At 39.5% G+C, this 27,680-nt stretch overlaps 1 protein-coding gene across 5 annotated transcripts in view; it reads left to right on the top strand.

Moving 5' to 3' along the window:
* The first annotated feature begins 575 nt into the window (after nt 1-575).
* The window catches only part of CTXN3 (cortexin 3), a 52,360-nt gene continuing 25,255 nt past the window's right edge, over nt 576-27,680 (top strand). For 2 of the 5 annotated variants that reach the window (XM_033181370.1, XM_033181367.1), the window contains exons 1-2: nt 577-668; nt 11,567-12,058. The gene's annotated coding sequence lies outside the window, so the exon portion shown is untranslated. Of the gene's footprint in view, nt 669-2,958; nt 4,301-11,566; nt 12,059-27,680 lie in introns of those variants that run through there. The other 3 variants (XM_033181368.1, XM_033181371.1, XM_033181372.1) reach the window with 3 other exon arrangements.

Below are 27,680 nucleotides of genomic sequence, written 5' to 3'. Positions count from 1 at the left end.
TCTAAATGCATTTTCGCATGGACTGAAGAGTTGGCTAAGTGGGTGACCTTCATATCCTTGTACAGGAGAAAATACAATATGAGGCCTGGGATTACCATTTTAAATGGAAGAGCTCTGACTGGAAGAAAAATAGCTCCTCAAGGCCCTTGAAGCAGAGCTGATTAGTTACAGAGTGCTAGAGGCAAAGCAACCTCCCTTTGCACTATTTTGCTGAATTTCTTGACTGGTTTTCAGGTTCTAGGCCCTTTATGCAAAGATGAGTGGGTGAAGAATGGGAAGTAACATTTGCAGAGGGTCCAGGGCTTTGCATCTGCACTCACTCAACTGGCACAACCAATATCTTTTCTTCCTTCATCAAATGATGATTGAGTACTAACTATGTGACATGCTAACACACACACACATATGGTACACAGATGTATTTATACATTTTCTAGTAGGTTTTGGTGTAAACAACAATAGAGCAGAGTAAGAGAAAAAAGGACTGTGATAGGCAGGCAAGATCTCTCAATTGTGGTGACCTCTGACCGGAATCCTAAAGAGGTGAAGAGGAAGAGCCTTATCAGTCTGCGCAAAGCCCCGGAGGCGGGGACTGCTTGGCACCTCCGAGAAACAGGAAAGTTCATGTGGTGGGAGCTGAGTGAGAAATACCAGATGAGGCCACAGAGGTAGGGAGGAGATGGGGTGTTGGGTGGCAACAAATTGCAGGTGACATACTTGTATTTAAAATTTTGTGTTACTTATTTAAAATTAAAATTTAACTAAGTGTCTTGTTTTTTGTCTTTTTCAAAAAAAATTCTCGCTCTATCTGCCAACCCTGTTCCTCCCTTCCTCTCTTTTTTTTTTTCTGTGTGGCTGTGGTATTCACATGACATAGTCAGGTTCACTTGTTTTGGTTTGCTTTGTTTTGCTTTTTGTCCCTTGTCTTTATTGATATAATTTTATTTTTGAATGTGTAGGATATTATCATGCTTTTAAAAGTCAAAATTCTCTGAGTATATACTTTGCAATACTACTCTTGTATTATAGCATCACTACCTTTTCTAGCCAATTTCACCATTTTCTAGATTTGCTGTTCTTGTGGGTTTTCTTTCGTTTGATTTTTTGTAATGATAAGAAAACAGATGCGTACTTTCTTATTCTCTCTTATTATGCAAATTTTGCCATTCTAAATATCTCCTGAAAATTATTCCACATCAATTCATAGAGATCTTTCTCAATCTGTTTTTTTTTTTTCTTAAAGACAGGGTCTCACTCTGTCACCAAGGTTGGAGTGCAGTGGCATGATCATGGCTCACTGCAGTCTCAAATTCTTGGTCTCAAGCAATCTTTCCACCTCAGCCTCCCAAGTAGCTGGGACTACAGGCACATGCCAACCATGCTCAGGTACTTTTTACATTTTATGTAGAGACAAGGACTTGCTATATTTCCCGGGCTGGCTTCAGGCAATCCTCTGCCTCAGCCTCTCAATGTGGTGGGATTATAGGCCTGAGTCACTGTGCCCAGTCCTTTCTCAGTATTTTTGTTAGAGCTGTAGATCATCCCATTGTGTGTAGAACAATAATTTATCCAACCAATCTCTTATGCTTGACCATTTAGGAAGTTTTCAATGTCTTATATTTACAAGTAATGCTACAAATAATAACTTTGTGCATACGTATTTTTGTAATGATTGATGGTATTTTCAGAATAAATTCCTAGCAGTGGGATAACTGGGACAATAGTAAATTGGCAAGTAATTTTGTAAATATTACTAACTTTGACTTCAAAGGAGCAATGTCACTTTACGTTCCCAGCAGAAACATGGGAAAGTACCTGTTGTTCCTAAGCCTTACCAAGAGGCTGTATTATCAGGCTTTTGAATTTTTGCCAATCTGAGGAGTCAGAAATGGTACTTCAGTGTAGTTTTGATTTGTATTCCACTTATTATGAGATAGAACATTTTTTCATATATTTAAGATAAATTTTAGATTCTTTTATTGTGAATCATCTGTTTGTGTCTTTTGTCTATTTTTCTATAGATTTCTTTTTCTCTCAATTAAAACAATTCATTGTATATGAAGGATTTACCTGAGAGATATGTTGCAAATATTGTCTCACAGTTTGTCATTTGTCTTTTGATTTTATTTACAATGTTTTTGCCATGCAAAAAATGTATTTTCTTATAGTTATATTTATTTGTGATTTCATTTATTGCTTGGAATTTTTAAACTTTTGCATTAAGTTTCAGGGGTACAAGAGCAGGGTTGTTACATGGGTAAGCTTGTGTCATGGGGGTTTGTGGTGCAGATTATTTCATCACCCAGGTGTTAAGCCCAGTACCCATTAGATGTTTTTCCTGATCCTCTCCTTCCTCCCAACCTCCACCCTCCAGAAAACCCCAGTGTCTGTTGTTTCCCTCTAGGTGTCCATGTGTTCTCACCATTTCGCTCCCACTTCTAAGTGAGAACATGCAGTATTTGGTTATTGGTTCCTGCGGTAGTTTGCTAAGGATAATGACCTCCAGCTCCATCTATGTCCCTGCAAAGGACATGATCTCATTCTTTTTTATGGCTGCATAGTATTCAGTGGTACATATGTACCAAATTTTCTTTATCCAGTCTACCATTGTTGGGTATTCAGGTTGATCCTATGTCTTTGCTATTGTGAATAGTGCTTATTGCTCAAAATTTCAAGTCCCACTTAGAAAGCCTTTACCTACATGGAGGTTAAAGAGGCAGTTACCCATGCTTTCATCTAGTATTCTATTACTTTATTTTTTACATTTAGACTTGGGTCCATTTGGAGTTTATGCTCATGTATGGTATGAGTAATGAATTTAATTTCATCTTTGCCAAATGGCTATCCAGATGTCCCAACACCATTTTTTTAAAAAAAAGACTATCTTTGCCTCAGTGATTTGAGATAATACCTCATAGGTATTATGAGGTGTTATAACGGGAAGGCATAGCCAAATTGTGTCACTCAACACACACACACACACACTAGATTTATATAGAAAACAGCCAAACCTTATCACCCAACACACACACACATATACTAGATTTATACAGAAAATAGGTCAATTTCTGTGCTCTCTATTCAATTCCATTGATCTGTCTGTCAATTCATAAGCCTGAATATGTTTTGAAGGTAGAGTTAACAGGTGTTGGTGATGAATTTGATGTGAGGCATGAGGTAAAAAGAGGAGTCAGGTATGACTCTATGATTGTTGACCTAAGTAACTAGAATGTTGGAGTTGCCACTTACTAAGGAGAATTGAGTTTTTGTTGGGAAAGACCAGGAATTCTGGGTTGGCCATATTCAATCTGCAATGACCTTTAAATGTCCTAGTGGAGATGTGAAGGGGCATGTGGCTATAAGCATAGATTTAGGGGAAAGGCAGGAGAAAGACATTTAGAGTCAGTGATGTGGAGGCAGAATTTAAAACCATGAGCCTATTAAGAGTTTTAAATGAAAGCATTATCTCCATTTGGGAGATATACATCCTACAGTTTTGAGGGTTTAAGTCACTTGTCCAAGTAAATTGCAGAGCTGGGCCATGAATCTAGTTCTTATTCTCTGGATTCGTTTTTTATGTCTGATGAAACAAAGTACGCTAGACAGGCTGGCTTAAAGAGCAGAATTTATTTTCTCTCAATTCTGAAGGCCTGGATCAAGACGTCAGCAGGGCTGGTTTCTCCTGAGGCCTCTCTCCTTGGCTTGTAGGCAGCTGTCCTTTCCTCCCTGGTATTCACATGGTCTTCCTTCTGCTACCTGTGAGTGTCTTAATTCCCTTTTCTTAAGGAACATCAGTCCTGTTGGATTCGGGTCTACTCTAATGACCTAATTGTAGCTTAATTAACCCGTAAAGACCTTATTTCCAAGTACAGTCACATGCTGAGGTACTAGGAGTTAGGCCTTCAACATATGAATTCTGGAAGGACAAAATTCGGCATGTAATATTCTGTTTTTGTGACACAGCTTGCTATGTGTTTGAGACTGTAGTAGTCAGAGTTCTCCAGAGGGACAGAACCAATATATGAGTTGATTAGGGAGAACTGGCCCACATAATTATGAAGGTGAAGTCCCGCAATAGGCCACCTGCAAGCTGGGGAAAGAGAGATGCTGGTAGTGACTCAGTCCAAGCCTCAAAACCAGGGAAGCTGACAGTGCAGTCTGAGGACAAAGGCCCTAGAGCCCCAGGAGGTTGCTGGCACAAGTCTCAAAGTCCAAAGACTGAAGAACTTCAAATCTGACATCCAAGGGCAGGAGGAGAAAAGTGGCTGCCCTGAGAAGGAGACAGAGGAAGCTCTGCAAAGTGAGTATCTCATTTGTCCCACCAGCTTTGCCCTGATGGCACCAGCAGCCAGTTGGATGGTGCCTGTCTACGTTGACAGCATTCCACTGACTCACATGTCAGTCTCCTCTGGTAACCCCCTCACAGACACACCCAGAAACAATACTTCACCAGTCATCGAGGCATGCCTCAAGCCAGTCAAGTTGACACTTACTATTTACCATCACACAGAGGAAATGAGAATTTCGAACCTGAAAGATCGTATGTTTCATGAGAGAATTAAAATGATGATTACTTTGGGCTGGGTGCAGTGGTGACTCATGCTAGTAATCCCAGCATTTTGGGAGGCTGAGGCAGGTGGATCACTTGAGGCCAGGAGTTTGAGACCAGTCTCACCAACATGGTGAAAATCCGTCTCTACTAAAAGTACAAAAATTAGCTTGGCATGTTGGCGCACACCTGTAATCCCAGCTACTCAAGAGGCTGAGGTAGGAGAATTGCTTGAACCGGGGGGCAGAGGTTGCAGTGAGCCGAGATTGCGCCACTGCACTCCACCCTAGGTGACAGAGCAAGACTCTGTCTCAAAAAAAAAAAAAAGAAAGAAAGAAAAGAATAAAGAAAATGATGACACTTTGATGCCCATGGGTTAGCATTTCTCCTTTATTTGAATGATAGTTATATGGATGGCATAAAAATAAATGATATTTAATAGGAAACCACAATCCTCAGATCTGTATCCGGGAAAGAAAGACTTGTCTTTCCTTGGGAAACATGGGACAGGAAGGGCCCATGGCACAGAAGTTGCAGCAGTGCATTTGAGCCTTGTCTGGGCTGGAGGGAAAAAGGGTGAACATTTTTTAAAAAACAAGTGTCAATGTTTATCTTGGAGAAGTCATTCTTTGACCACTAAGAAGTGTGGCAAGAAATACCTGTCAAGTAAAAAAAAAAAAAAATCCCAAACTTTATCAATATGCTTTTGGTTAGAAGTAAGCAACTTCAAGAAAATTTCTCCTTTTAATATAGTCTTTAGTTATATATGAAAATCAAGTCAACTTATAGATTCTTGTAATTAATTCATTACTTATATATTTGTAAGTACATTAAAAATAATTAAACTCTCTGAGCTTCATTCATCACTCTAAGAATGATGCCATAACTTCTCTAAGTCACCTTTACTTGGAAAGATTCTAAAAGTTCTACTTGGCACTATTTTGTAATCTGTTTTTCAATATTTTTGCTACCTGGTTATTATTCACTAAACTACAGTGTATTGATGCAGGAAAACATCTCCATAAATTACTAACTGAAACTCATCGAGATTCTATGGGAAACAAATTACTTTGAGTTTGTCTTCTAAGAATTTATGGCATTTCTTAGCAACTTTTGTCGCTGATTTCTGAGACAATTTTTCAGAATGAGAATATGTTATCTAACATTTCTGCTTCTCAGAACAAATGATCTGAACTAAGTAAAATTTGCTCCAATAGGCTGGAATACAGGTTGAAGCAGTTTGGATTTCAGCTCTGATGTTTTAATAGATTTTTAAAAGTGTAAGATCGGCAGGGGAACTCTGATGGAACATTTTAGTTGCCTTGGTTGCTTAGCAAGGTGGCACCAGTGTATATGAATAAGGGCAGCTTAGAAACTGATGTTGGTTGTAGATAATGGACTGAAAAAAGCATAGATAGTGCAAAATGAAACAAACAAAAATCATAAAAATGTCAATGTTGATTTCATCAGTACCCCATCAGTTAAGTAATGTTAATTTATCCTTGAAAACAAGAAAATCTCACTGGGTGTGGTGGCTCACACTAGTAATCCCAGAACTTTGGGAGGACAAGGTGGGTGGAATGCCTGAGGTCCATGATTCGAAACCAGCCTGGTCAACACAGGGAGCCCTCATCTCTACAAACAAACAAACAAACAAACAAAAACAAAAACCAGCCAGGCAGTGTGGCATGAACCTATAGTTCCAGCTACTTGGGAGGCTGAAGTGGGAGGATTGCATGCATCTGGAGCTCGAGGCAGCAGTAAGCTATGATTGCACCTCTGCACTTCAGCCTGGGTGAAGGAGGGAGACCCTATCTCAAAAATAAAAATAAAGAAAATCTATCCAAGTTACAGCAACATGTTGAAAAGAAATTACTCCTAAATAGAATTGCATTGCCTGCTCTGCTCTTAATTGGGGAGACCCTTATCCTTGAGAACCACTGGACTTTGATATGGTTTGGCTGTGTGTCCCCACCCAAATCTCATCTGGAATTGTAATCCCCACATGTCGAGGGAAGAACCTGGTGGTTGGTGATTGAATCATGGGTGTGGTTTCCCCCAAGCTGTTCTTGTGATAGTGAGGGAGTTCTCACAAGATCTGGTTGTTTGATAAGTGTCTGGCATTTCCCCTGTATGTTCTCTCTCTCCTGCCACCATATGAGACATACCTTGCTTCCCTTTCACCTTCTGCCATGATTGTAACTTTCTTGAGGCCTCTCCAGCCATGCAGAATTGTGAGTCAATTAAATCTCTATCCTTCATCTATTACCTAGTCTCAAGTAGTATCTTTATAGCAGTGTGAAAATGGACTACAGCCCTCTTCTCTGCTGTGGCCAAAAGCTTCCTTTCACTAACATTACCTCCAAATTGGCATATCCAGGCAGTTGCAGAGGTACATAGTCAGGACTGAACATTTAAAATGTTTACCTAACACTTCTTTTCTGTGTTGGCATTTCTTCCTTTTCAATAAACAAAAGTAGCCTGGGCCTCTGTAGCCTTCTGAGATTCTTTGTAGATACTGATTATTTTAAAACGCCACCAATAAAACGCAGCAGCCTGTGTTATGGGCTCATTGCTCTATTTATGCATGGCATTCCCCAAACACAATGGTTCTGGGAGGCGCCTGGATTCCCCTGGCCTTAGTTGCTCTCTCATGAGGCCCTGACTTGTAAGGCCTTGCTCTACTCCTTGTCCTCATCACTGTGTTTTGAGGGAGAAACCTCTGTCTCCAGATGTTTTTAATTCACCTGATTATGGCTGCTCTTGATCAGTGAGGATGGTGACTATCACATTTTGAAAACACACAAAAACAAAAACAGAACAAAACCACGGATTAAATACAATTCACCATGGCTCTGTTGTGATTAGCCCTTCCTCAGTTACCTTGTTTTTAAAACAGGTTAACCTTTCTAACAAGTTGTCTCTTCTTATCCCTATAACTTAGAGCAGGCCAGGTAATTTAAGGAGTTTAGTAGCAGGTGGCATTTCTTCCTTCAGAGTCTTGGAGTCTCAGGCTCTTCCATCTATTTTTAAGAGAAATAAGGCAAGTCTACATTTAGTGGGTGACTGCCACTTGCCAAGTGTTTTACTTTACTTTATCTTCATGACTGACATGTAGTGTAAGTATGAAGATACCTATTTCCAGATGACAAAACTGTGATTTCAATGAAATTTCATGCCTGCAGTTACTGAGCTAGGAGCAGCAGGGTCAGGGCTTTGCTGCAAGTCAGAGCTTCCAGTCTTTTAAAATTATTATCATGCTTTGTGTGAGACTGACCACATGCTAACAAATCATTCCTGGTACTATTTATTTGGCCATTTGTTTCTAACCATACTAAATGGTTAGAAAACAGACATTTTATCTCTCTGCCAAACATGTCATCCTCCAGAGCAATATACTGTCCTAATTCTTCTTTAGGTAACTTCACGATCATTAGAACTAGGAGGAGGAAAATGAAGGATCCTCAAAACTCCTTAGCAGGGTTACCAGATTTAGCAAGTGACAATATAGGCCACTCAGTAAAATATTTGGGACATAGTTATGCTAAAAATGTATTCATTGTGTATCTGCAATTCAAATTTAATAGAATATTCTGCTTTTTATCTGGCAAATCTATCCCTTAGCAACAATTTTGCTAATATAAAATTTAATTTTTCTTTCCCAAATAGCAGATTATTTTTCTTGTTGGATATTTAGTTTTATTTTCTTTCTTATAATCTCTGTGTAAGATACAAATAGGTGGAGGAATTGGCCAATAGGTGCTTATCAAAAGGGAGAATTTTGTTTGGGTAACTGAGCAATCAGTTCTTTGCACATAGACAATTAACTGTAAATTTCATCCTGATTCTGGAAACCTCTGATGGCAAAACCTTTTAAGTGACTTTATCCAACAATAATTTTTTCTTTTCCCTGGTAAACGGTCTTACATGAAAATAGAGGAAGGCAGGAAGACAGCCTATACCATGTATCAAACTTGAAGCTATACTTTCTATTAAACTTAAAGCTGCTTTTCTTTTTTCAAATCTATTTCAGAAGACAATTTTATTTTATTTTTTAATTAAAAAATTTTTTTTTCTTTCTCCGTTGCCCAGGCTGGAGTGGAGTGGCACAATCACAGCTCACTGCAGCTCAGGCGATCCGCCCCACTCAGCCTCCAAAGTAGCTGGGACAACAGGCACACACCATCACTTTTGTAGAGATGCTGTTTCACCAGGATGCCCAGGCTGGTCTTGAATTCCTGGGCTCAAGCGGTCTGCCCACCTCAGCCTCCCAAAGTGCTAGGACTACAGGTGTGAGCCACTGTGCTGGGCCCAGGAGACAATTTTTGTAACACGAATATATTATGCTCCAAGTCATGTTGGTAATCTGAATTTGTAATGAATTGTTCATTAATTAAAAGAGGCAAAATTGGCTGGGCGAGGTGGTTCAAGTCTGTAATCCCAGCACTTTGGGAGGCCGAGACGGGCGGATCATGAGGTCAGGAGATCAAGACCATCCTGGCTAACCCGGTGAAACCCCGTTTCTACTAAAAAATACAAAAAACTAGCCGGGCGAGGTGGCGAGCGCCTGTAGTCCCAGCTACTCGGGAGGCTGAGGCAGGAGAATGGCGTGAACCTGGGAGGCGGAGCTTGCAGTGAGCTAAGATCTGGCCACTGCACTCCAGCCTGGGCGACAGAGCGAGACGCCGTCTCAAAAAAAAAAAAAAAAAAAAAAAAAAGAGGCAAAATTAATCTAAAACACTTACCAAGAATCTATAGGCATTTGGAGGTAAATACACCAGGGAGTTTCAGACCAATTCATTGTCAAGACTGCCATGATGGGGTCTCAGACATCACCTGTGGTTTTCAAACATAAGGAAACAATTGATCATGGCGAATGCACAGTCTCTGAAAGAGGACATTCTTATTTTTAAAGGACAAAAAAGTTCATGAAAAACTTGAAAATCGTTTCTAAATGTGATGTAAAACATACACCATAAGGAAACATGAAACAAGACAGTAATAGAATAAAAAAAAGCCTCTGGTTCTAGTCAACATCTACATATGGGAACTTTAAAATGCATATGTCACCCCCAGAAAGACAAATTTTTATTATATTCATAACATGTTTCTGCATGCTATTTTAAGCATTTCTCTATCAATTATTACCTAGAAAAGTATAGGAATGTAAAGCCGACAGAAATTTCAAGGTGACCTGATTCAGCTCCTCTCAAAGTACAAAGTAAATTCAAGTTATAGTTTTAATGAAGAGAGTTGATAATCGGGGTGGGGTAATGCAAGAATGAACACTTGTTTGTATCTCTTTTTTTTCTAGCTAATTGCTGGAAATTTCCAATGAAAGAGATTCTACGGCCTTCAAAATCAGCCACTGAAGTATCCCATTGACCTGTCTTTTTTTCCCTTAATACTTCATTAAAGTATCCTTGATTACACTGTGAAAACAATGAATATATCGTTCTTTTAAAATAAGTTGTGAGATAGTTTCTCCAGAGAGAGAGACTCTGTCCAGTTTTAACAGGACAATGATAGAGTTGTATTCCCTAGATGTGATGGGGTCTTGGGTGGAATGTTCCTTTTCAGTCCATGCTCAGTTTAAACCATAATTCAGCATTTCTTGCATATCAAAAACAAATGCAATTCCACAGTACTTTACAATTATTGTAGGTGCTAGCAAAAACTTAGTAAGAATATACAGAAATGAATTGGCGTTGCCCACTGCATTAGTCCATTTTCATGCTGCTGATAATGACATACCCGAGACTGAATAATTTATAAAGAAAAAGAAGTTTAATGGACTCACAGTTCCATGTGGCTGGGGAGGGCTCACAATAATGGTGGAAGGCAAAAGGCACATCTTACTTGGTGGCAGGCAAGAGAGAATGAGAGCCAAGCAAAAGGGGAAACCCCTTCTAAAACCATCATATCTCATGAGACTTACTTACTACCATGAGAACAGTACAGGGGAAACCGCCTCCATGATTCCTTTATCTCCCACCAGGCCCCACAGCATGTGGGAATTATGGGAGCTACAATTCAAGATGAGATTTGTGGTGGTGGCGGGAGGGCATAGCCAAACCATATCACCCAACACACACACACACACACACACACACACACACAGACACACACACTTAATGAAATAAAATTTCTCATTAAATATTTCAGAACTTTGCCAAAATGTTCTCCCTGTCTGCCTCATCTTTCTACTCTTTTTCTTCCCTCCTCCTTGTAGGGGCAAAGGGAAAACCTCCCTTTCACCTTCTGAAAGTTCTCTGAAAATCAATTGACTAACAGGAGAAAAGGCATACAAAATTTATTAATGTGCGCATGTGTGCATGGGAGTCAGATAAAATCGGAAAGCTCAAAGAAAGGGCCAGATGGGTAAAGTTTATACCATCCTGAGGTTAGAGAAAGAATGGGGACTTGGATCCTGGAAAGACTGGTTGTGGGAGAAAGATAGAGGATAGTCCTGGCTTGCAAAGGTGCTCTTGTTCTGCAGGTGAAATCTCACAGGTGGCCGCTCTCAGAGATAAGAAGTTTCTGTGAGACCCCCAAAGGTGTCAGACTCTTAGTCTCCCTCTCCCATGAGCCAATCCTTACTAGATCAGATCAAGGTGTGGGACCACAAGAAAGCCTGGCTATTTATTTCACCAGTGCAGATTTTCCTACAGATGCAAATCTCCTCCACAAAAGGGTTTGCAAAGAGGTATTCCTATGTGCAGGCCCTCTGAATAGCCATTTCAAAATATGCCAAAGAAGTATATTTTGGAGAAAAATATTTTTGGCTTCCTTTACCTTCATTCCTCTCTGTTTTCTGGAGTAATATTGCTCTCATGTTCAGCTAGCCTATTCTACTCTCTGAAACCAAAGGCCTATAAACAGTAGACTCCCACTCCCTTGGAAAGCTGCTCTAGCACTGACTAGGATGACCTAGAAAACACCTTGGGGGCCTCACCTCCCACACACTGTGGTTTTCCAAGTATTCATCAAACAAAAAAGTTTTTTTTCTTTGTGTAGCCATCCTCAAGATCGACCCCCAGTGATTCTTGCCTGCTGGTATTCACTGTTTCGTGGAGTCTTCGCCTACAATGAGTCATAGCCAACTTCTGAGACCAAGAGAATATGATAGAAGTGACAGCACATGACATCTGAAAATAGGTCATGGAAGACATTGCAGCTTCCACCTTGGTCTCTTGGATTGCTCACTTTGTGGGGAAGCCATGCTTTGAGGATGCTCAAGCAGCTCTGTGGAGAGGCCCATTTAGAGAGAAACTGAGGCCTCCTGCCAACAGCTGCCACTGCCACCCACATTGCTACCATGTGGCTGAGCTATCTTGAAGCAGATCCTCCAGTTCCGGTTAGGCTTCAGACACTATAATCCTGACTGACACTGGAGAGCAACTCATTAGAGACCCAGAGCCATGACTATCCAGCCAAGCCATTTCTACCTGATTCACAGAAACTGTGAAGGGAAATGATTAGTATTGTTTTAAGCGACCAAGTTTTGGGGTAAGTTGTTATGCAACAATGAATAGTTAATGAATTCTTAATTAAGCAGTGATTCTAATGCTTACAACGTTTTGTGATGTGAATAATGCTTTGATATTTATAGCGTTGGATGACTTATTTCTTCGATTATCTTTTCTTAATAAAGCAACATTGAGAAATTCAGATAGCTATTATCTTGAGTTTCTAATGGATTCATATTTTAAAGTATATCAAGTTGAAATCATGAAATCTATAAATTTGAAAGAAAGAACTTTGTATCATATAAAGGGTTGCAACCTGCAGCCTGACAGGCATATCCTCTTGCAGTAACCAAAAGCAGTCACTTTGAGGAAGAGAAAGTGTCACAGAAATGTTATGCTAGGCAGATCAGCTAGACATACATATTTAACAGGCTATAGGAGGGGCCAGGAGTATTCATGAGAGGATTGTTTCACATGTATGGTAAACAAACATGTATGTTACATACGTTCCATGTTCACTTTGGGGCGGAGACAACATTAAAATGTAGTAAAATTAGGCTGTATACATCAAAAAGTGAAATAGAGGGCACAGATGTACCTTGTGAGTGGTCTCTATGGGTTGGCCAGAACCAGTCTGTGGTTGGCGGTCCCTTATCAGAAAGGAATGCTAGTCAGTGGCTGTGTCCAAATTATGAAAGGGGAAAGGAGTTCAGTAGTGGTGTCAGGTGGTTGGTTGAACTTAGAGGAGGAGCCAGTCTTCCATTCTTTGTTTTCTAGGGCTGCTTTCTGTTTAACTTTGAGAGAAAAAAAGTCTAATGGTAGTTATCAAGGAAGGGGATGTGTAATGAGGCTTGACCAACCTCCCATCCCTTCATGCCTAGGAAACTTAGTTGTAAGTTTTTCTGGGGTCTCCTTGGCCAATGGGGTTTGTTCAGTTGCTTGGGAAGTTTAGGATTTTATTTTTATTTCACGAGTGTATTCTATCCAATACTGGAAATACGGAAGCATCATATTTAAGAGCATAGAAACTGGAGCCATGAAGCCTAGATTCTACAGTCTCCCAGTTATGTGACCTTCGGCACGTTATTAATCTGAGACCTGGTTTTCTCATTTGTAAAATATGCAGAGTAATCACAGGTACCTCACAGGGATTTGAAAGGATGAAGTGTGATAAGGCATGTTCTTTGTACACTGCATGGTTGTAGTGAATATTCAATAAATGTCAGCTATTACTGAGCTGCTTTCAGCATGAGAAGTATGTCTGTTCTGATTAAATTTAAAATGGAAATTTAGCAGATAAAAGACAGAAGTTCAAACCCAAATCTTTCCAGCATGTTATTTTTTTGTTAATGATATTAACAGGATTAGAATGACTTTCTATTCATCCAGACAAGCTCACAGACAGCCCACTGACACTGTGAACTTGGATGTTGTGGAATGCTAATCATCCCTAACAATGTCAGTGTCAGAGCAAAGCACCAGCTGGAGGAAATTTAATCAAGGACACATCTTCTGCATTTTTATGTTACATTTTATGTACATTTGATGTAATGATGTAACTGTTTTGTGTGGAAAAATCTTGCAACCATAGAATATTCAAGAAGGTGGCTTCTATATTCTCATGCTTTATCTCCTGGTCTTGTTCATTCTTCCATCACACATACACAGTATACTTTAAAAATAATTTATTGGTTGATTTACTGGTGATTGTAAAGCTCAGTTGGTGAGAAATATTACTGATCTTGAATTTACTGAGTAAACAGGAAAAAGAAACTTGTGGAAAATGAGTTGGAGAAGTAGCAAATAAAGAAAAATAAAGAACACTAATAGAAAATGACAAGTAGAAGAGAAAAGGCATAGTAAATGAAAATGTGGAAAATAAGGCAAGCCGTATGGAAAATGAGCATTTGTTTGCTGTGAAAAATTAGTGCATAAGTGACTCAAAGATAAGAGCTTATGAGAATTTCTAATGACTATCACCAGCATGTATATTTCATCCTGTCTCCCTTAGCTAATTTCTTTAAGAAGAAGAGGGCTATTGTTAATTAACGACACTAAAAGGAAGTGAAAGTTTAGGTTGTAGTTACCTTAAACATTTGCCATGAATCTCAAATAGTTACTGTTTACAAGCCCTGACCTAATTTCAGTTTGCTGACTCTACTTCCTGGATACTGGAATCTGAAAAGGGCAACTCATTGAGCAATAAGTTGATTATCAGGGTTCCCAGGTAAATAAGGGAGCTCACACTGCTTAGAAAACTCTCTGCCATGGATGAGATTCAGCTTTTCCATCTGTACATAGCAGAAATAATATATGTTCTTCTGAGCAGTTAATAAGTCAATGACTGTATCTGGCCAATGAGATAGAAGTGAGCCATTTGTACTTAGTACTTTAAGGCAGCACTTTTCAAATGTATTCCACAACACAATGAGGAGGCCAGGGAAGGGGCAGTGATGAGAGTTGAGACCACCGGACCCCAGACGAGAGATATTCTAACCATACTGACAACAACAGGCTTAGGCGAATTCTTGTGTATAAATTCCTGAGTCCTTAGATACTCCAATAGGCTTCTGTCACTCATGTAGAAGACAGGAAGATTCTACTTTGAAGAGTCTGAACAGCCTAAGAAAAAGACCTAAAGTCACTGACATCACAATTTTCCAGTAAACGGGCTACCCAGATTACATTACAGTGAAGCTTAAAGTCAACCAGCCTCATATACGTATTTAGAGTTTCTAATCGGGGAAGACCCCAAGATGGAAGATAAAAACCAGAACAGAAAGGAAAAAAACAACTTGGCAAGAAAATAAAAGCTACTGACGAAGAAGAAATCTTCCAACACCTATTATGAATATCCCAAAGAGTTTCGGAAGACACTGCATCCCTGAACCGAGAACAAGACGAGAAAAAGACAGAAAACAGGTCTAAGGAGAATAATAAACTTAGAAAACAGTATAGAAAATCTAATATACCCTTGATTTCTTTCTCTTGCCTGATTGCCCTAGCCAGAACTTCCAACACTATGTTGAATAGGAGTGGTGAGAGAGGGCATCCCTGTCTTGTGCCAGTTTTCAAAGGGAATTTTTCCAGTTTTTGCCCATTCAGTATGATATTAGCTGTGGGTTTGTCATAAATAGCTCTTATTATTTTGAGGTACGTTCCATCAATACCAAATTTATTGAGCGTTTTTAGCATAAAGGGCTGTTGAATTTTGTCAAAAGCCTTTTCTGCATCTATTGAGATAATCATGTGGTTCTTGTCTTTGGTTCTGTTTATATGCTGGATTACGTTTATTGATTTGCGAATGTTGAACCAGCCTTGCATCCCAGGGATGAAGCCCACTTGATCATGGTGGATAAGCTTTTTGATGTGCTGCTGAATCCGGTTTGCCAGTATTTTATTGAGGATTTTTGCATCGATGTTCATCAGGGATATTGGTCTAAAATTCTCTCTTTTTGTTGTGTCTCTGCCAGGCTTTGGTATCAGGATGATGTTGGCCTCATAAAAAGAGTTAGGGAGGATTCCCTCTTTTTCTATTGATTGAAATAGTTTCAGAAGGAATGGTACCAGCTCCACCTTGTACCTCTGGTAGAATTCAGCTGTGAATCCATCTGGTCCTGGACTTTTTTTGGTGGGTAGGCTATTAATTGTTGCCTCAATTTCAGAGCCTGCTATTGGTCTATTCAGGGACCCCCATCAGAGTGAACAGGCAACCTACAGAATGGGAAAAAATTTTTGCAACCTACTCATCTGACAAAGGGCTAATATCCAGAATCTACCAAGAACTCAAACAAATATACAAGAAAAAAGCAAACAACCCCATCAAAAAGTGGGGAAAGGATATGAACAGACATTTCTCAAAAGAAGACATTCATACAGCCAACAGACACATGAAAAAATGCTCATCATCACTGGCCATCAGAGAAATGCAAATCAAAACCACAATGAGATACCATCTCACACCAGTTAGAATGGCAATCATTAAGAAGTCAGGAAACAACAGGTGTTGGAGAGGATGTGGAGAAATAGGAACACTTTTACACTGTTGGTGGGATTGTAAACTAGTTCAACCATTATGGAAAACAGTATGGCGATTCCTCAAGGATCTAGAACTAGATGTACCATATGACCCAGCCATCCCACTACTGGTATATACCCAAAGGATTATAAATTACCCTACTACAAAGACACATGCACACGTTTGTTTATTGCGGCACTATTCACAATAGCAAAGACTTGGAATCAACCCAAATGTCCATCTGCGACAGACTGGATTAAGAAAATGTGGCACATATACACCATGGAATACTATGCAGCCATCAAAAAGGATGAGTTTGCGTCCTTTGTAGGGACATGGATGCAGCTGGAAACCATCATTCTTAGCAAACTATCACAAGAAGAGAAAACCAAACACCGCATGTTCTCACTCATAGGTGGGAACTGAACAATGAGATCACTTGGACTCGGGAAGGGGAACATCACACACTGGGGCCTATCATGGGGAGGGGGGAGGAGGGAGGGATTGCATTGGGGAGTTATACATGATATAAACGTCATGCACATGTACCCTAGAACTTAAAGTATAATAAAAAAAAAAAAAAAAGAAAATCTAATATATAATAATAGAAGTTCAAAAAGAGCAAGAACACAGAAAATTGAAGATAGGAAATCATCAAGAAGACAATTGAAGGCATTTTCCCAAGAGTAAAGGTCTTGAGTTTCCAGATTGAAAGGGTCCACAGGAGGCCTCGACAATGAATGGAAATAGGCCTATCTATGGCACATCATTGTGAAATTTCAAAACTGGGTACAAACGGGAGATTCTCAAAGCTTCCAGATGGAAAATCAAATCACATACAAAGCACTAAAAATCAAATGAACTCTGCAAGCTAGTGGAATTGAGAATTCCTTTAAAGTTCAGGAATAATATTATTTCCTATGTAGAATTCAATATAGAGGTAAAAGATCAACCAAATGGGAGGATAGAACACAGATACTGTTATCAAACATGTAAGGCATTCTTTTCCAGAGCACTATTGGAAGATGTGATCCACTGAAACTGAGAGAACAAATCAAGAAGGAGAAAAACATGGAACACAGGAACCAGGAAGTCAAACACACAGAAGAGAGGAAAAAGAAAACCCCTAGGACGATAACAAGCAGGAATTTCAATAAGACTGCTCTGCTGCAACCATAAAGGGCAGACTGTGCACAGTGTTAGCTGGAAAATTTGCAGCCAAGGACAGCGCAGGGTCCTTTCTCTCTTGCCAGCCTTCGCCTCATAGTGAAGAGACAGGTATAGTAGAAGTCAAAGAAACCACTGCATTTATTGATGAGATCCATATAATGGTGTATGACTGAGAATGAATGATGAGATATTTAAAGTATGGTTTCTACATTTCTATTTCTCTATCTTGTATTACTGAGGTTTGGGTATCCTTCTGGCAATGAGTTGGTCACTACTTTTTTTAAGAGGTCACAATAATTATGCATCATGGAAATGGACACTCTCAGCAGAATATCTGGAAGGCTGGGGTCCCCCACCCCAGATGGAGTAGTGGGCAAGAGCAGGGTCCTTGTTATGTAGAGACAAGATCTGCTCAGTTTTCCTTAGTGGGCAAAATAGGCTTCTTATGATATAAGACAAGATCTGTTGCTCAGTTTTCCTTGAAGAAATCCCTTGCTCCTGTGTAACAGAACTGTGCTGAAGAACACAGAACTTTTGTTTTCACAATGGAGCAACTAAGCGATTTCTGTATGAATTTGTGATTCTCAGTTTGATCCCTGGAGGTTGCCTGATGGAGCCATTCCTCACATGGGCTACTCTAAGAGCATGCCCCTACATATATAAATCTTCTTAAGACCTAGAATTTAGCAATTTTGTCATAAAAATATGCAGTTATTAGATTGTTTTAGATTTTTAAAAATATAAATTAATGCGACTTAGTTTAACTAAGGACAGTTGTTTAGAATATGTAAGTATCTGGAATGATATTAGTATTGATTAATGTCTTTGAGAATATCATAGACAAGATATTGTTATTTCTTCCTGTGCTAGCTAGCATGTCAGGAGGACAAGTGGTTGCCCCATCAGGGGCACTGACTCTCAGTAAGTGGAACGTGCCTCCATCCCATCCCAAGTGAGTGTCTTTTCTTCTCAGTCAATATTAATAATACATGCTCTCAAGACAATTTCAACCTTACTGCCAAATTTAATCCTTTCAATTTATTAAAGTATTCTGTTCTTAGTTTTGGTATTGGGATTAGATGAACAAAATAATGATAAGCAATGGAAATTTATGCAATGAAAATAATTTACTTATGTTTATAAAAGTTACTAATGAAGTTCAAAGGCAATTTTTGCTTTATTAGAAAATTGTTTCATATTTGTTTTCAGAGGACTGAGAAAGATCAGAAATATTTCAGTTGCATTTTATCTGAATCGATTGCTTTTGTAGAGAACTTGCATTTTCCCTATGACAGAGTAATTCCCGTTTTATTTTTATGTCCCAAATCCTAATACGAGATTTAAAAGACACATTTCTTAGCTGATATCTTTTGTGGTTTATCTTGAAGAAAACATTTGTCATGGATGATTCTGTATCATCTATTTGGTTTGTCTAGAAAATATATCCCCTAATCCTTTATTTACTTGAAAATAAGCAATGTGGACAAGACTATTATGATGCTATCGGCTATCAGACAGGAGCTTTACAAGCATGTGAATTAACATATATATCTCACTTTGGTTTTAAAGGTGTTAAGAGTTATTAATGCAGCCTGCTTTACATTCACTCAACAAAATTCCTTCTTTATGTGCAACTCAGTAATTTTAACATCATTTTGTATTCCCAGAGTTTCTGAATATTAGTTTTGAGTCTTACATTGTAAATGAAATTTTAAAAAGTCACATGGTTAGTTATGTCATGAGTAGTCATAAACCTGAGGTGTGCAAAGTAAGCACAACTTAAAAAATTTTTCACTTCTGAACTTGGAATAAAACGGCTTCTGTTTCCATTCTGCCTAATAGAAAATTACCTATTTACTTCTAAGTAATCTGTGTTACTTATAGAGTTATCCTCAGTCTGTTTTGGGTAAAATCTCAGTGAAACCTAGGGTTTTTCTTTGTCTCTTTCTTCTCCTTCTCACCCAGGGTTAAGCAGTGTTCAGTGGTGGGACTGAGAGGAGCAGATACACTCAGAACCCATCCGGAAAGGCACGGGAACGTTTCTCTGAGTGGCCTGTGTGTCTGTGTGAGTGAGGTGTGTGTCTGTGTGTCTGTGTGACTGGACTGTGTGTCTGTGTGTCTGTGTGAGTGAAGTGTGTGTCTGTGTGTCTGTGTGAGTGGGATGTGTGTCTGTGTGAGTGGGATGTGTGTCTGTGTGAGTGCACTGTGTGTCTGTGTGTCTGTGTGAGTGGGGTGTGTGTCTGTGTGAGTGGGATGTGTGTCTGTGTGAGTGGACTGTGTGTCTGTGTGTCTGTGTGAGTGGTGTGTGTGTCTGTGTGATTGGGCTGTGTGTCTCTGTGTGTGTCTGTGTGAGTGGGATGTGTGTCTGTGTGAGTGGACTGTGTGTCTGTGTGTCTGTGTGAGTGGGGTGTGTGTCTGTGTGAGTGGGATGTGTGTCTGTGTGAGTGGACTGTGTGTCTGTGTGAGTGGACTGTGTGTCTGTGTGTCTGTGTGAGTGGTGTGTGTGTCTGTGTGATTGGGCTGTGTGTCTCTGTGTGTGTCTGTGTGAGTGGGATGTGTGTCTGTGTGAGTGGACTGTGTGTCTGTGTGTCTGTGTGAGTGGGGTGTGTGTCTGTGTGAGTGGGATGTGTGTCTGTGTGAGTGGACTGTGTGTCTGTGTGTCTGTGTGAGTGGTGTGTGTGTCTGTGTGATTGGGCTGTGTGTCTCTGTGTGTGTCTGTGTGAATGGGATGTGTGTCTGTGTGAGTGCACTGTGTGTCTGTGTGTCTGTGTGAGTGGGGTGTGTGTGTGAGTGGGATGTGTGTCTGTGTGAGTGGACTGTGTGTCTGTGTGTCTGTGTGAGTGGCGTGTGTGTCTGTGTGATTGGGCTGTGTGTCTCTGTGTGTGTCTGTGTGAGTGGGGTGTGTGTCTGTGTGTGTCTGTGTGAGTGGGGTGTGTGTCTGTGTGTGTCTGTGTGTGTCTGTGTGTGTCTGTGTGAGTGGGGTGTGTGTCTGTGTGAGTGGGGTGTGTGTCTCTGTGTCTGTGTGAGTGGGGTGTGTGTCTGTGTGAGTGGGGTGTGTCTGTGTGAGTGGGGTGTGTGTCTATGTGTGTCTGTGTGTGTCTGTGTGAGTGGGGTGTGTGTCTGTGTGTCTGTGTGAGTGGGGTTGTGTCTGTGTGTGTCTGTGTGAGTGGGGTGTGTGTGTCTGTGTGTGTCTGTGTGTGTCTGTGTGAGTGGGGTGTGTGTCTGTGTGAGTGGGGTGTGTGTCTGTGTGTCTGTGTGAGTGGGGTGTGTGTCTGTGTCTGTGTGAGTGGGGTGTGTCTGTGTGAGTGGGGTGTGTGTCTATGTGTGTCTGTGTGTGTCTGTGTGAGTGGGGTGTGTGTCTGTGTGTCTGTGTGAGTGGGGTGTGTGTCTGTGTGTCTGTGTGTGTGAGATGTGTGTCTGTGTGAGTGGGATGTGTGTCTGTGTGTCTGTATGTGTGAGTGGGCTGTGTGTCTGTGTGTGTGTCTGTGTGAGTGGGGTGTGTGTGTGTGTCTGTGTGAGTGGGGTGTGTGTCTGTGTGTGTCTGTGTGAGTGGGGTGTGTCTGTGTGAGTGGGGTGTGTGTCTGTGTGAGTGGGGTGTGTGTCTGTGTGTCTGTGTGAGTGGGGTGTGTGTCTGTGTGTGTCTGTGTGAGTGGGGTGTGTGTCTGTGTGTGTGTCTGTGTGAGTGGGGTGTGTGTCTGTGTGCCTGTGTGTGAGGTGTGTGTCTGTGTGTGTGAGGTGTGTTTTTGTGTGTGTGTGTGAGTGTCTGCATGTCTGTCTGTGTGTGCATACCCAGGCAGCAAAGCATCGCTGCTTACTGCGTGACTCTGGTGTTAGCAGTGTCCCCTGGGACTGGATTTTAAAGAATGAGTTGATGAAATGCTATATTTGGAATACAAATTGTAAATCTAACAAAAAAACTCAAGAAGTCAGGTGGTTGAGAAGATTTCAAGTTCCTGATTACTCTTTAGTCAGGAAATTTTGGGTGAGTTATGTAGGGAAGCTGAATGTCCTTATCAATTTCAAGATAAGATGGTTTGGATAATCAGGCCATATATATTTGCATATCAATACACATTGTATCTCTGTTATTTGAACTTATGTTGTTTTTCTTTGTATCTCTAAATATGCTAGAAATTTTGTAAGATTATATATGTGTGTGCATATATCACACACCCACAAAAGCCACTAATAATATCTATTCTAACATTTTAACTCTTATCAAAGACATTTAGGTGAACTATGTTTTTGGAATACAATTTGTCTAGAAAAAATTTTTGTGAGATTTCTACAAATACTATTTTCACATCCTAATCACAGGCATGAAATCCATAACTGAAGTGTTATACTCTTCCCACTTCTCATGCATGTCTAAACACCTGCACCCACTCCTGTCAGAGTTGGTACTGATAGAAGCAGTAATGTACATGGCATTGCTTTGGGCCCTCGTCTGCCCCTGGTAGCCCACCTCTCCTCAGGCTTACCTCAGGTCGTTGAGTATTAATGCACACATACACGAGTACATCTTGGTGATTTTCTGTACTTTAGTGTGAGTGCCGATGAAGAAAGAGAAACAAAAGGACAAGAAAACCCTGAATAACTCCACCACATTGCCAGTGTGCAGTCCGCTGCAGTGGAAAATTCCCCGAGGAGCTGTCGCCTCATCTTCTAGTCTAAGCCCAGAGTTCCAGTGTCAAGAGGTGACACCCTCTACCCCGTGGTCCAACACCTTAGGTTCTGAGGGTTCCTTCTCAGATTTCACACAAGGGAGAAAGGGAACACTATTAGCACTTTTCTGCCCTCATGGGCCTTTTAAAGATCAAAATCAGGGAGACAGCCGGCCTGCAAGGGTGCCTCATGGTGACAGAGAATCTCCCCTTCCCATCCTGTTGGAATCTAAACACTTCAGAAATAACATAAGTCGTCTTCCAAATGACAATTTTGCCTTCCTAATGTGAAAATATAAATCATTAGTGCTCTATGTAAAAGAGACTTTTTCTAGCCCCATCTTAAAAACTAAAAGTTGATTTGTTACTAAAAGAATGTGTATTTTGGAGTTTAACGATCCTTTCAATCTTGTGAACCTAATCACTTCAACCTTGATAGTACATCGAACGTAATAATACAAACTAGTTAACAGGGCTTCTGTAAGAAGTAACTGACAGAATTATATATAAGGAGACTGGGCCCCTTTACCCTAGGAAAATGTGAGCTAAGCCTGAACAAAGGATGCCCCTATCCCACTGCCACTGCCCCCTCAGTCTGGTGACGGACCTAGGAATGAAAGTGGATATGTTAAAGCTTTCACTCTTTCTCTTTTCGATATCCATGAGCTTGTCTGTTGATCCACAAATGCATCCACTGACAGAGAACAAGCCTGAACGGATAAAGTATCCTAAGAATGGTTGGGCGCGGTGGCTCATGCCCGTAATCTCAGCACTTTGGGAGGCTGAGGAGGGCGGATGACGAGGTCAGGAGATCAAGACCATCCTGGTTAACATGGTGAAACCCTGTCTCTACTAAAAATACAAAAAATTAGCCGGGCATGGTGGCAGGCGCCTGTAGTCCCAGCTACTTGGGAGGCTGAGGCAGAAGAATTGCTTGAATCCGGGAGGCAGAGGTTGCAGTGAGCAGAGATCGCCTACTGCACTCCAACCCTGGAGACAGAGTGAGACTGCATCTCCAGAAAAAAAAAAGTACTTACTTCGGCAGCACATATACTAAATAAATAAATAAATAAATAAAGTCTCCTAAGATTTAGGCACAAAGTGAAAATTTGTTTCAGGGCAGATTTCAGCATTGCATCATTGTGCAGAAAGGCTCAATGTTCTTAGTTGCTCTGCAGCCAATAAATTGTTTTGTATCCTTACTTAGAGAGAGACACAAAATGGTTTTGTATCCTTTGTATTAGAGAGAGAGAGAGACTTTTAAGTCCTTCAGTTTTAGTACCTTCAGCTATAAAGTGATTACTAAAATAATTGCCTTCTAAATGAATCTGCAAAATAAATGAAGACATTGTAAACCATAAGTATTGAATTCCAGTAGAAACAGCTACTCTAATCAGAAAAGTCAGTGACTATAATTAAAAATGTGAGGAACCATCCCTTTAAAATATTGTGGCTATATATATGAAATATACTTATGGTAATGATATCACTTTTTCTGAAGACATTTCTAAATCTTTCCTTAAAGCTTAGATCTACATAAATACATGTTTATGCCACTGGCAAAAAAAAAGAGCAATTCTTATTACTTGCATCCAGGGAAAACTAAATACATTTATGAATTAGAGTTCATTTAAATGTGTATTTTTACTGCTAATCATTTGTCTTTTTAATGAGAAATATTTTGCCTTCATTAAAATTTTGAATGCTCAGAGGAATTAAATACAATGATCAAAGTTCAGTTAATACTCTGAAATATTTATACCTGAAATAAAGGCAAATGGCTTTGCTTACCCTGAAAATTGCTCTTTTAACCAGAGGAATATAGATTAACCACTGATTTTTGAATTTGCTAACTACTTTCGCTTAACATGGCCATTGCCCATTGTTTTGTCTTCAGCTGCAGCACATATTTAAGAAACATTTGCTTATGAGTTTATTAAAGACCACATGCAGAAACGTGTACTAAGACTAGTTGTAATATGAGCCAATTGAAATGCACTTTTGCAGCTAGTGACATATTAATGGTAAACTGTTGATACAAGAAAAAATTTTAAATTTAAGTTTTCATATTGGAAATATAAGTGGGTAAAAATTCACAAATTGACTAATTATGCTCACAAATTCATGTATATAGATCAAGCATATGTCCAACTTGAGGAAATTCAGACATATAGTATTATTATGTAAAGGTAGACCAGAGATTTCTCATGTATAATTATTATGTGGAGGCCCTTGATAATCATAACCTTAAAATTTTGCTGCATATATTATTTGCCATAAACATTTTTCATTTACAATCTGTACAGATAGTCATTATTATCAAGACTATTATATACAGGTTGCATATCCCTTCTCTAAAATGTATGGGACCAGAATTTGGGATGTTTTTCAGATTTTGGAATATTTGCATATACATAATGAGATGTCTTCGGAATGGGACCAAAGTCTAAAGATGAAATTCGTTTATGTTTTATATACATTTTATACACAGTCTGAAGTTCATTTTATTTTTTCCCTTGGGAACACTGGATAAGCTGTGTGTTGTGCACCTGCCTTTTGACTGTGACCTGTCACATGAGGACAGGTGTAAAATTTTCATGGTGCCATGTCTGTGCTCAAAAACTTTTGAATTTTGGAGCCATTTAGATTCTGGATTTTCAGGTTAGCAATGCTCAACCTATATTGAGTACTTCTCTGAGCTGGGCTATTTAGGTTTGGCGAGGAGAAGAATGCCTAGGTGGTTATATATGATAGCCTTGATGAAGCGCCAAAGTTGAAAAATTTCTCCCTCTTTGACCTGAAATTTCAGCTCTGATATAAATTCATTTCTCACATTCTGATTTTCTTTAATATAATCTTGATTAAAGTACAGAATTTCAGAGAAAGCGATATGTTGTCACTAATATCCGTTAACATCATCGTATTTATCACAACTCTTTCTTAGCAGTTGAGAGAAGAATCCCGGGGAATAGGATGTAAGTTGGTACATACTATTTGATGCAGGGAAATCCAAAAGGCTCTTTCAGAAGTTAGCGTGTGAGTTGACAATACAAAGGCTCAGCCCTGAAGGCAATATCTAAGGACAACTCTGAGACACGAAAGAAGTTAAATCCAGTCCCTGCTCTACACCGAATTTCAATCTAATACATAAAAGTTGTTGACATGTTATACATTTAACAGTTAAGTTGAATTAATAAATATTCATGTTATATCATTAAAGGGGATACACTCTACTCTGGTAGATATCTATGGTATATATCTGGTATCTAGAGAGAGAGAGAGAGAGAGAGAGAGAGAGAGAGAGAGATAGGTAGAGTACGTGGTAGATACCTGTAGTAAGTACACTAACAATAATAAGAATACGTACTTAGAGCAGACAGATTTGAAGAGAAATCCCCACATTTTTTCAGGGCTAGTGAGTAACTCTTTAGGGTAGATGTGTTGTTGGAGGAGCTGTTTACAGAGAGAAAATAGAAGGGTTTGGCTTAGGGAAGGGGAAAGGAGAGCTCACTTTGTTGAGAGGGCAGGAATTGAGCCTATATTGTGCCAAGCAAAAAGCCGCAGGTGCAAAACTGCTCTTGAATGACATCAACCATACTGCATTTATATTTCACTCCAATTTGTAGACTAGAGGAGAATTCCAGGACCAAGCTTTTTCATTGATCGGCTTTTAATGAATCATCTCCATTTCTTGCCTTTCCTGCAGCATATTTCCTCTATGCTTTTGTTAATCACCAGTGCAAAGGGAGGAAAAAACTCTACATGTTTTTTACAAACTCCTCCGTCTGAAACGACCTAAGCATTGTTCTGATACATTTTGGGGAATGTGGGATGCTACTCAAAATTTATTCCAACCTGGAGATTTTAAGATTTTTTCCTGCTGGGACATAAGTAGTATAGAGTCTATATCTCTTTGGTGTTGCCCAGGTTTTGGAGACGTTGAGACTTGTGGCTAAGCACTTACTGTGTTAATAAATTCTAGTTCCTATGATGTGATTTTTTTAAAGTATGTAAATCTGAAGGTGAAATAATCTGGTTTTATACCTTGGAACTCTACTAGGGATCTCACTATCCATTTAGAAACGATGTGTCCATGGTGATGAGGGTAGTGGCAAGTAGGAAACTTTCCGAACTGGCAGTGAGCCCATATCTCTCCTGGGCACCAGAGAAACTCAGTACAAGTTATCAGTCGAGTTCAGTGTGGTTAAAGTAGTCCAACTGGGGCCCAGCAGCACCCTGCAACTCTGAAGGAATCTCTTTTTCTCAAGGGTTTTCCTAGGTTCAGAAAGATGTAGCTTTATTTGAATTACTCTGAAAAAGTTTAACACTAGGGCTAGCATCAAAATCCACAAACAAGCATGAGATCTTTTCTTTCTGTTTGGATTTATTTTCTCTCTCTTTTCCATGCAGAATGATAATAGGAGAAGCAGTTAGTTCCATTAACAATCATGGCTTAAATCCTGTCTTTTCAGCTCTGATGCTAATCACAGCAAAGCAGCAGCCTCTTGAAGCACTGCTGAGCAATCCATGTTCAACTGTGACCCGAATTTTAAAAGTAAAAAATAAAGTCAATGTTTCCAAATAGCTTATCAAGAAATGTTTTTACAAGTAGTATAGTACAACTCTTAAGGGTTGTATAGTGTACAACCCTTATATAGTGTATGTACAGTATAGCAACTCTTAAGGGTATGACATTTCAATTATTTATTTCCCTATTCTTTCTCCTTCCTTGTATTGGTTTGCAAGTTCCTGTGACCCCTTAGCATTCTTATAACTTACTGATATTTGAAGCATCTGATTATCACTCATTTAGATGAGGAACATATGATTGATGTCCTCAAAGAATATATAGAGTCATCATCTGTTTTTCTATGGCCTGTAAACTGTCGATGGTTTTACATTTTTAAATGTTGGAGGAAAAAAGTCAAAAGAAGAATAATATTTTATGACACAGGAAAATTAAATGAAATACAAATTTCAGTGTCCAGAAATGAATTTTTATAGGAATGCAGTCATACTCACTTGTTCATGCCTAATCTATGGCTGTTTTCATACTGCAACAGAGTTAAGTGGTAAGTACCAAGACCAACTGGCCTGCGAAGTGCTTTACAGGAAAAATTTGCTGGCTCTTGAATCAGAATATAAAACGGTAAAAGTTTAAATGTCGATGTGAAGAGAGTATTGCCCTAATTAACTGCAGTTACATTTTCCACAATCAATTGTTAGTGCTTAATATTTTGAAGACATCTCATACTTGTGGAGTTCTTTTCCATCAATAGTATTTAATTATCACAACTAATGCAAGCTAAGGTGACTCCACAATTATAGTGAGTCAGAAGGAAATGGCTTTTCCCACAGTGAATGAGGCTTAAGAAGAAAATGGAATTCATAGAAGAGGAAAAGATTGCTTTATACTTAAAATCTTCCACTTAGTTTCAATCAACATATATACATTACTAATAGAATTAGAGCATTTTCTACAGTCCCTGGTGGGGGCTTGGCAGATTTCTGGCTGAATAACAGTCTGTGTCTCGGCTTTCAAATATAAAATAATGATGAGGAGGGAGGAAATGCTTCCCAAGATTCCTCCACATAACAGACTCCAAATTCTCAGTGTCTTCCCTTTTGCCTGCTTAGTCATTTTGGGTTCTTATCTTTGAGGCTGAGGAGACTTTCAATGCTTAATCCCAATGCATGCCGTTTTTATTCATGAGATCCGATCATCATTTGGTAGGAATGCAGAATTTATTTTATTTTATTATTTATTTATTTATTTTGAGACAGAGTCTCACTCTGTTGCCCAAGCTAGG

The sequence above is a fragment of the Trachypithecus francoisi genome, unplaced genomic scaffold (genome assembly GCF_009764315.1).
Source record: "Trachypithecus francoisi isolate TF-2019V2 unplaced genomic scaffold, Tfra_2.0 Lachesis_group2, whole genome shotgun sequence".
Lineage (NCBI taxonomy): Eukaryota > Metazoa > Chordata > Mammalia > Primates > Cercopithecidae > Trachypithecus > Trachypithecus francoisi.
This window is presented reverse-complemented; position numbering and strand designations above follow the sequence as displayed.